This window comes from Dreissena polymorpha, chromosome 6, assembly GCF_020536995.1.
Source record: "Dreissena polymorpha isolate Duluth1 chromosome 6, UMN_Dpol_1.0, whole genome shotgun sequence".
NCBI classification, from domain to species: domain Eukaryota; kingdom Metazoa; phylum Mollusca; class Bivalvia; order Myida; family Dreissenidae; genus Dreissena; species Dreissena polymorpha.
Genome location: NC_068360.1, coordinates 11,929,961 through 11,941,222, shown reverse-complemented (window position 1 = coordinate 11,941,222; position 11,262 = coordinate 11,929,961). Strand labels below are relative to the sequence as shown.

The 11,262-nt window shown below is 34.6% G+C and overlaps 2 long non-coding RNA genes across 2 annotated transcripts; both read right to left on the bottom strand.

Moving 5' to 3' along the window:
• Window positions 1-6,493: 6,493 nt before the first annotated feature.
• On the bottom strand, window positions 6,494-8,228 carry LOC127836228 (uncharacterized). The gene is made up of 3 exons (XR_008028673.1): window positions 8,149-8,228; window positions 7,711-7,806; window positions 6,494-7,430 (listed from the first exon to the last, which is right to left on the bottom strand). It is a non-coding gene; the product is annotated as an uncharacterized LOC127836228 (long non-coding RNA).
• Window positions 8,229-8,303: 75 nt separating this feature from the next.
• Window positions 8,304-10,320, bottom strand: LOC127833340 (uncharacterized). Its single transcript, XR_008027370.1, has 3 exons — window positions 10,127-10,320; window positions 9,143-9,225; window positions 8,304-8,720 (listed from the first exon to the last, which is right to left on the bottom strand). It is a non-coding gene; the product is annotated as an uncharacterized LOC127833340 (long non-coding RNA).
• Window positions 10,321-11,262: the final 942 nt, after the last annotated feature.

Here is an 11,262-nt window from a genome sequence, read left to right as displayed (position 1 = left end):
CACTCAGGAGTAAAAATGGAAAGCATAACGAATTAACTCAGTCCAATGTAAGTACATTGTTTCAATATGCAAAATGATTGTCTTAAATATTAAGTTTTACTGTTAGACTACATACTTTAGAAGTTAGATATATACGAACATTTTTATATTTAAAACCTTTTTAAGTCTAGAATTGTTCAAGTGCACTAAAAACAGTAAAGCATAACTTTTAGACTCAATCAAGTGTTAGTACATTGATAACAGATGCAGTAAGACTATGTCTTATATAATAAGAATTACGTGCACGATTAGACTGCACGTTTTATATTTAGGTGGATATATTCATAGTTAATACCTATTAATGTCCACAATTGTTCACGTGCACTAACAAACAGTAAAGCATAACAAATTGACTCCATTTAAGCGTATCCTACATAGGGGATATGTAGGGTCCGTCTACGGAGCCCACTGAGTCTTCGTATAACTGTAGTTAAAATGCGTCATGTTTTGATATATGTGTTATATCCCAATGAAAGCAGCCCTTTAGAAACGAAATTGAGGGTCCGCATCGGGATGATTTTAGGAAAATGCGTTATATTCGATACAAATATTGAATGGGTGCGGTTATCGTGCATATGACACAAGCATAGTTTGTTATATGCATAGTTATGATAATGTTATTTAGTAATCAGTAAATAGGAGTGCCAATTACTGAACAATAATCTATACCGAAATTATCACCACTTAAGACACACATGCTTGAGTTACTACAGTAAATAGGAATGTCAATTACTGTACTATTAAATATACGGTAGATATCACCAACAAAGACGCACATTATTTTGACAATCGCTCTGGTGTAAGATGTACCGTAGGGGACTGATCAGTAAATTTCATAATATTTACCATATACTGTATGGATTTTGCAGCAAGGCAAAAGTCGATTGTGGACTGTTAAGATAACTGTGAGACTAGTAATTAAGTTAAGTAAAAATTGGAATAATCTACTCAGATGTGTTCAGTAGCTGGATTTACCGTTAAACAGTCCAGAGAAAACTATTTACGATATTAAATCACAATGAAAAAGAGTATCAAACGTCTAAGCAATATAACATGACACATTACACGTATACAGAGAAATAGTATTAGTTCATTTATTATTATTTATTTATTTATTTATTTATTTATGCTGGGGGCTATTTAATGAGAAATTATTATTTGTAAACCAAGTAATGGTAAAATAGTGTGTATAATGTAGGATGAGATTAATTGCCATTTACAAATATTAATGGATTAGTAAGATAACATTTCAGAGATAACATGATTTCCACGTTTAACCGCATCGGTTAGGATCAGTTCACATCAACTTAGTTTATGTAAACTGTTCAGCAAGAAGACTGAAGACACGCGTTTTTATTTACTGCCATTTGTGACCGATGCGTATGACCGGTTGGCATTGGAACGGAGCTTGCAAATATGTTCAGTCGATTCAACTCGATGGATGACACGTTTGAGGTCTCGAACCAGGATACTTCCGTCGTGGGTCCATGCGCTTTCAACAAGTTTATCATGCACTTGTTTGCGCGCATCAAAAAACAATTCACTGCGAAGCTTTGTAAACGACTCGTTAATAAAGTTCCCTTTATAACGATCAGAATATTTGGCACGCGATCTCACACTGTTGAGTTTTTTCCGGGCTCTGTATGACACAAACTTGACAATAATGTCCCTGGCCTTTTGACTGGAGTGTTTTGGCGGTCCTACTCGGTGGGAGCGATCAATGTCATCGATCGACAGTTCGGCGCCAAGGTCTTTCGCCATCGTAACTATAATGTTATCTATGTCCTCATCTCTGGCCTTCGGGATACCGGTGATACTTAGGCAGTTGCGGCGACTGTATTGCTTCGCTCTGTCTGCTTGGCACAGTAGCTCAGCTATCATGTTCTTGAGATGCTAATTTTCCTGTGTGAAGGATTCAATTCTGTCATTGAGTGAGGCGTTAATTCCAGTTATGACCTGTGGTATGAAAGCCTGTACTACTGAACGTACCATGTCCTCCAGATCAGATTTAAACAGTGCATACATTTTTTTGGAGATGCACTCCAAGTCCGCTTCGCTAAGTTGGATTTGGTTGATGATTTGGCTATTCTGCATGATGTCAGAGTCAGAGATTTTATTTTTTTACTCTCTGTTTCAAGGTCAATACTAGAAGTGGATAGGTCACGCTTTTCAGGACGTTTTCCCAGTACAGGTGTTGACTGATTATTCATGTCGGTACTTTTAATTTTCACCAGTATATATCACAAGTATAGAACACGAGGTGCACGAGGTGAAACGAAATGTAGCGTTATATGCAATAACGGTAAAAGGTTTGTAGCTAATTGTAGCTGAATACTTATAATTAATTGTCGTTTCGTAGGCCGGGCACCGGCACAACAGTACACATAGACATTTAAGCGCACATGTGAATTGTTTAATACCTACCGTTTTCATGAGAAATACAAAAACCCAAATACATTTGTATTTAGAATATGCTTGTTTTCATTAATATCATCATATGTTTTAAATGAAATTAAATTACAGACCTTTCTTACTAAATTCAAATTTAAAGGCTTCATTTTCAAACCTTAAATACTGATGAGCAGCAAATAGCATTAAACCTGAACAGACTGTGAGTTACTCGCAGGCTGTTCTGGGTTTATGCTGCACATAGGCATTTTTAATTTGCTTCTGAGTGGGAAAGGGTAAATCGGATAAAGGTTTTATTTGGTAAAAACATCGTCCGATTTTGAATAAGATCGTGCTGGCATCAAGTGCCAGTAAAGGCACTGATCAATGTTCAGTTATGATCTAGGTATAGGGAAAAGCCTGTACAGACATCGGACGGCCACCTGTACAGAAATCAGATTTTAAATGCGCCAGCATAAACTCTATTCCTCTTTCAGCGAATTCACTTTGCAATATTATACAATCCTGCATGAGGAAGATCCTGTAGGCTAAAATCAAATTACAGGAGCGCCATCCAAACATTTTTCGGTGCCCGCTTGTGTGGACTATCCTTGTTTCCGAGGTAAGTCATCACCAGCCGTTCGATGCCCACTAAAATTTAATCGAGCAAAAGATATACACGTATAAAGCATAGCGGTTGTCCGAATAAACTTCCAATGCTTTACATAAAACGAGTTGTGTGTGCACTGTTTATCCCCATATTTATGTTGAAGGGATGACTTAGACAAAATAACAGCAAAATGTCTCTTTTTGACGTGCTAAAAGCATTACAAATATGATGAAAATGGTATAATGAAAACCAGTTAATATAAAATAAAATTTGCAATCGCCATCATATTAAATGAATATTGTTGGAATATCGAATACCTATCACACTAAATCAAAATATACAACAAGATAAATAAAACACAAATCAGCAGTAGTTTTTACTCACGAAATATGTAGTCATGAAGACAGCGCTGTTTACCCTTACTTTGTTGTTTATGCATAACTTGTTACTCTATTAGTTAAAACGGTATCAATCAGTCTCTTACCTTTATATCGGTATACAACACTCGTGCGCTTTTTGGCGTAGCTGTTTTACCCAGCTATTCACCTTATGCATAACGCCAGCAGGCACGAATGAATACATTGGACTATTTAAGGGCTGCTTCGAGAGAAATCTCGTGAAATTCGGCTGCATCACGGTGTCTGTGCGCAGCGTTAAGGATGTAACACTGTTTAATGTACGGAATTCCGGAATACTCTCTGCATGTGAATATGCGATTTACAAGTGAAAACACACACACGCACGCACGCACACACACACACACACACACACACACACACACACACACACACACACACACACACACACACACACACACACACACACACACACACACACACACACACACACACACACACACACACACACACACACACACACACACACACACACACACACACACACACACACAAACACGCACGCGCGCGCGCGCGCGCACACACACACACACACACACACACACACACACACACACACACACACACACACACACACACACACACACACACACACACACACACACACACACACACACACACACACATACTTGTAAAACCTTCCAACCGGGGAAATGTGTTCTAAACCTACCAACCGGGGACCACCATTTCCACATACTCTAGAAAGCTGAAAGTGATAAAGAACAGACAAGTTTCGAACCTAAAATACGATTTTGACATAAAAATTATGATAAATAGGGTAGTAAATCAAAGAAAATTTTACATGCAAACCGGGGAATTATGTGCGTACCAAATGAGGAACTGCGATGTGTGCCAACTGGGGAACGGTGTATACCAACAGGGGTACTAAGTGCGTACCAACTGTGGAACTTCAATGTGTACCAACAGGGGAATGGTGTATACTAACAGGGGACTTAGTGCGTTCCAACTGTGGCACTTCAATGTGTTCCAACTGGGGAACGGTGTATATACGTTCATGGATAATATTAAAGTTAGTAAAAAAAATTGAAAAGAATATGTATGAAACAATATTTGATTAAATTTGTTTATCATATGACCTTATATAATTTATACAAAAATGCCTTATTTGATTGACTCAAATATTATTCACATCAAAATAAGCATAAGAGCCATAACGCAAATCAAACAATACATTTATGACTTCATTAGCTATAAGCCGACTACAAGCATGCAAGTGCTGCATTATACCATAACAATTATGGTGCAATTAATCAACAAATGAATACAATTCGTTCTTAAAACTAAAAAATAATGTTATTTTTTTCCGGCCACGCTATTTGTCAAACAGAATGAAGGAGAGGGGGAGGCGGCTTATTTGTTTAATTCCTTTTTTCCATCAGAAAAAAACATTCACGATTTCCACGTACTATGAAGTTTTTATCCTAAAAGTAGAACTGCCCATATGCATGTAGATTGAGTAGTGTAAATTTACTTTGTCCTTACTCTGACATTATAAAATAACTCATGCATTTAATCCCCTGAAACAGGTAAACATCAGAAAATTCATTCACACGCATGGCAACTTCCACTTCACTTAAATTGTCTTAAATACATTTATTGCATTTTCAAAAATAATAAAATATGTAACTTTAAACAATCATGAACGTTTCACAACGAATGTGGCGAGGCCTGAGAAACTAAATAGTTTAGTAAACGAGCAAAACGACTTGATAACAATGCATTTTGATGCGCCAGTGACTTAGTCTACGGCAGTAGGTCAATCTGAATGATGATCAGTATTTATCGTTATAATATATGTATTCCAATTCTACATCTGTGATACCATTACACATGTGCTATATTAAAAAAATACAGTATGTATGCACTTGTTTGAGTAGAGAATGCCAAAAACGGGTTAACGTTAATAATGAACTTACATATAATTCTACCCGTCGAAATAACAGATTATATTTTTAGGAAAATAGTCACTGGCAATCGCTTTGTTTTCCCTTGCAAACCAAACACCTTTTTTCAAGAGTTGGATTAACGTATTTTGTTCAAACTACCTTTATGTAAACCAACGTATGTACCTAATTTTTGCATAAAATATAATAGAAAGAGTGTATTTTAAGCACTGAAAAGTTATGCCGATGTGTCATCCATATATTATTTGTTGAAAACAATATAAAAGTTATAATTAATGTTGTTATACACGTATAATCACCGCTGACTTTGACAGCATTATCATTATATAAAAACACTAATAATTAAATATGAACCAAAGCAAACACTTATCAAACACGTAGTTTAATATTATTTTAAATCACTTACATTATAGTATATATACTTACTGGGAGTGCACATGTGGATCAATTGTTAGACCCTTGTTGGTGCCAACTTAAAAATAATATGTACCAACAGGAAAATTATAACAGTGTGACTCAATTCTGAATATACAGAACCAAATCGAACAAGATCAATTTCGCATACATGTCAAAACAATTACATTCCAGATGGCGGATAACATGGTTAACATATGATTAATCACTAAAACAACCGACATTATAGCATCATATCGCAAAGTGTATAAACATGATGAATTATTAGCTTTGTGCATATATTTACATATCACATATAAATATATGTTTCAAATATGTTTTGTTCTTGGTAATCTACAGCTTGTTCAAGTGTGTGTATATGAAGAGTATTCGAAAAAACAAGTAAATAGCTTGTGTTAGAATGCATAAAAGAGGTCAGTCGCAAACGCGATACATTGTTTTAACAATATCTTAGTCTGGGAAATGGGTATGTTAATTGATCTTTAACCATAAATGAGACAAAACATAACTAAATCTGGCATCTTAGTAATTTTCATCGCCGTTGAATTATAAACTTCAATTAAAAACATGGGAAAAAATGCATAACTCCTCGCGAATTTTTGTAGATCAAGCAATTTTGATATGAAAAACAAATAAACATACCATTATATACACAAAGCAAATATGTGAATTGATAGTTAATGTGAATATCAACACGCAAAACAAATGCACAAAAATCTGTGTAGGAAATTATTGTAATATTTAACAACCATTTAATCAATTCTAGTGCAATACTTACGCAATAATTTACATTTTGGTAAATTTTTACTTTAAAATAACTATTAAGTACTCAACTGCAAGTCAGACACCTGTCATTCAAAACAAATTTTGTAAAATTGACAAAATATTCATTTGTATTTATCACATTGTAGCAGTAGTTTAGCAGTAGTTTTTTATGTTATTTACATTTATCTTATTAAATCTTAAAGTTTTTGTTTGTTATGCTTGAACAAAATGTTTGTTTCCATTTATCCGACTGAATTTTTTTGTGCCTTCTCTGAACGTTTAGCCTTCTAGATTGATTTGTTATCATGTTTGCTATATTCATTCATATTCACCAAGTTTAGGGTAAAAAATAACTTGTATAGTGAGTAACTCGTAGAAACTCGTAATAGAAAGTACAAAGAAACACTCTTTGGCCGAACTATATACCAATCCTAATTTGTTCGGCGATATGATTATGAACAAATATCGTTTTTGACTGAACCGTATTAATAAAACATTCAAATACAATAAGCACACATATATCGTTTTCGAAAAGAGTATATAGAACAAGAAAACACACAAAACACATGTGGCAACTTCATCCTTTAACGTATTCTCCTAAACGTGCATTATATGTGTAATATTTTTTTGAGTTAAAAGTCCCCGTCGCTTTTTTGTTTCAATTAAATTTCTGCAAACGTCTTTGACATTTTTCCAACTTCTGTTGTGAAGGTCATTCTCACTTTCAATACACGCAAGTATTTCTTTTTTCCCTGGTAATTTACCCATTATCAAAAAAACGATCAAAGTGTCTGTGAACAGCTCCTTTTTCGTTTTCACTCCATTGCTTTTTGGCTGCTTGTTTTGTTCTCCTGGTATTTGAAGTACCCTTTTCTGTACATGGATAATAAAACACCATATGACGTCGCTAACTGCCATGTGTAAGATATTCATATTAAATATATATACTTCAGTACAATTTTTCATAGCAAAATTACGACAAAAGCGTCCAGGTACTTACGGCACCTGATAATGACATCGATGTCACACGATAAATTTGGAAACATTATTTTGCCTAATGAATCAAACAATTACATGAAAGCAAATCATGTTCTAAGAAACATAAGAAACTTGGAGATACATAACTTGAATGCATTCACATGTGTTTGCATACCTTTGTCTGTTATTTTTGGTTGACTGGGGCTGGGAAGAAGAGTTTCGAGGTCTTCAGTATTTTCATTTTCTGATGATTCAGAAGAGTATTGTTCATCTGTCGTGTAAATCACAAGATCAAAAATTATATATAGTTTATAAAATCACAATAATGGAAACAACCGAAGCACACCAAATAAATATGCAGTTAGTGCATTGAAATTGAAAAATTAGAAGTAGCCAATGTAAACCTTACTGAGCACAAAATGAGTGTAGACTTTACATTCCACCTTACCTGGTCGTCTCCGATTAAAAAGAATTACCTTGCATAACACAAGTATATTTCAGAAAAATGTTTGTAATTCTTTTTATCACTTCAGGTTATCAAGTTCGGTAATGAGCCCATTATTTACATTATACAAGTTTACTGTATGAATTTAACACTGAAAATGCGACATACCTTCAATACATTCGTCGTCAACATCAATATCGTCTAGCGAATTGACAGAATTTATGGTAATTTGTCCACTTTCCATCATCATGAGCAGATTGCTGACTTTGGCAACCTGCATGGTTCCATCTGGTAATCTGTAGAATTCTCTATGTACTCGAATGTCGTGACCAAGAAATTTAGCTAGAATGTCTAATTCATTTTCAGACAAGTTAAAAAGCTGAGTCATTGTGGCAATATGTTTCCTTAACTTTGTAGAACGAAGCCTTTCCGGATGTTCAGCTCCACAGTCAATTGCAATCGAACGTAATACATCTGTCCCACGAATATGCGATGATGCAGATTTTGTTGCGAAAAGATATTTACTTTTGAAACAGTTTGTTAGAGAATTTCTGCTGCGTATCAGGAGGTCGATATTTTCTTTCACCTGTCTTGGAAACAGTACTGCAGATATTCGACCTCGTTTTGCAATAATCTCTGTACGGTAAAAATAACGGCACAGGTCTTTTTCCAGTTTTGTTAAACATCCATCTTATTCTCCATCGTCATTTGTCAATTTGTGGCAGCGTATAAGTCTTACACTGAAAATTAAAATTAATGATATTACACTTCTTGGATAAGCGATAATTAACGTTTTTGTGATTATGATGAAGTCGATGTTTATAGACTACAGTGGTTAATACACATGCTCACCAGTTTCATTGACAGGTGTAAATTCTAAATTCTTTGTGTATATGAAGATTTTGCAAGACAAGTAGTTCAAAGTAACTACAACTGGTAAACAATATTTCATTCTTTTAAAATTCGCATAACGTGTGCTATAACATGTTAATATAATGATCATCGACGTACGTGTTATATTAAGCCCAAATACCAATTAGCATCACCCGGAATAAATATTGGCACAATATAATTTAAGGCAAAATTACGCCCATTTCACTGAAGACAAAACCAAACCAGAAAATACGCCTTAGTAGCTTCGACATAGTGAAATATTACAAACCGTCTCATCGACTTCTTCCGTGTGTACGGATGTTGTTTTTCCTGGTTCCTGGCTGTCCGTAGATCTAGTAGTCATTGTGTTGCCTATTCAAAACAACAATAAAAAATGGTATGACACATAATCTAGTCCGAGTTAAAAAGTTCGTTATTCATGAAGCCATTTAGTACAACACATTGACATTGACATTAATTTAATGATGTTCATAATATCACTGTGAAACATACCCTTTTTTGTTCCGTGCATTTCTGAAAATGCAAAAAACAAATACACATTATCAGACAGAACGCATTTCAAGTAGAGCTTGACGACGTTCAATGATAAACCATTTTAATTCACGGCTAAAAGGTATTTAACCAGAAATTACGCCTTAGTAAGGCAAAATTACGCCCATTTCACTGAAGACAAAACCAACCAGAAAATACGCCTTAGTAGCTTCGACCTTGCGAAATATTACAAACCGTCTCATTGACTTCTTCCGTGTGTATGGATGTTGTTTATCCTGGTTCCTGGCTGTCCGTAGATCTAGTAGTCATTGTGTTGCCTATTCAAAACAACAATAAAAATTGGTATTACACATAATTTAGTCAGTGTTAGAAAGTTCGTTAGTTATGAAACCATTAAGTACAACGCATTTGTATTAATGCATGTGTAGTAATAACAAATCACTGTAAAACATACCCATTTTTTGCTCCGTGCATTTCTGAAAATTCAAATAACAATTACACAATTACACATTATCAGACAGACCGCATTAAAGTAGAGCTTGACGACGTTTAATGATTAAACATTTTAATTCACAGCAAAAAGATATTTGACTATCTGTTTTTAAAATGAACAACTCATGAATGAACATGAATGTAATCATAAAACTGATTTGCTATATTTATAAAATTAATAATTCAAAAGACATTTAAAGCTAATTTAAAATGTGATAAATATCAGTGATAAATCCATCATAGATGACATCTTGACAATAGAATGTACCTTTCTCCATGGAAGTGTTGGTACTCCATAATCATATCGGAGTTCCTCGCCAATTGCAATGTCTCTGTCGGCGATAGTGCATAGATGGGGAGTTTGGTTGACTTCAACTATTTTCATTACACAATTTTGTTTTGCGTCTCCATTTTCGGCATCATTTATCATTCGACCCTCATGAAATATATCGTTGGTAGCGTCAATGCTGAATAAGACATTTAAATAAACACTTCTGATGCTTTAAACTAAAATAACGCGCATGCCATATTTAATTATTATGGTGAAAAAACTAAAGATAAGTCTTCTTCTAATGGCGTAATTTAAACGTTTGATGTGCAAAGTAAAGATAACTTGTAGTTACCAGCAAGATTTGTCTCTGTATTTAAAAAGTACATGAAGCTGCCTTGACCCTCTTTTTCATACTCCTTTTCTAATTGCCAGGCATGCTTTACTCGTGTTATCATATCTCCTTTGTATTCGAGAAGAAAGTCTCCTTTTTAAAAAGACTCCTTCGCCTGAAATATTTATATTTGTAGACATTTTATATTAATAATCATTTTGGTCATATAATTGAAGGCTAGATATAGGCGCCAATAGTGTTTTATTCATAAAAAATCAATAAATCTTTATGCTACTTCCATTTATCTGCCCAGTATTAAGTAACCCAATAGTCCATGTTTGTTTTCTTCTTTTTAATGGAAAGGGGCTACGATATTCTTTTATAATTTCTAAACGACCTTAAACATAACCATATACAAAAATATTTGTACCTATGACATCATCTACGGTTTTTACTTCAAAACCTGGTGGATCAACGTAATTCTGGCAGTACGTTCTTGCGAGACCAAGGGGACTTGGCCCCTTTTGGCTACTAAATGTTAAAATGGAAATGTCGATGAGAAAAACTACAAGAGTTGTCAGAAGACAGCGCGCTCGACTATTCAAGTTCTTAATAGTATAAAGTAAGCCACCATTCGGAAATTGTTCATATTCAATAAGGTCAAGGTACTATAGTCATATTCTAACTGGAAGAGGACCATAATTGAAACATATTGATCGCTTATGTTTTAAAGAAGTGGTACATTATAGACGATTCTGAGTTCAGGTATGTTTTCCACAATCTATTGAACATTTGTAAAGAC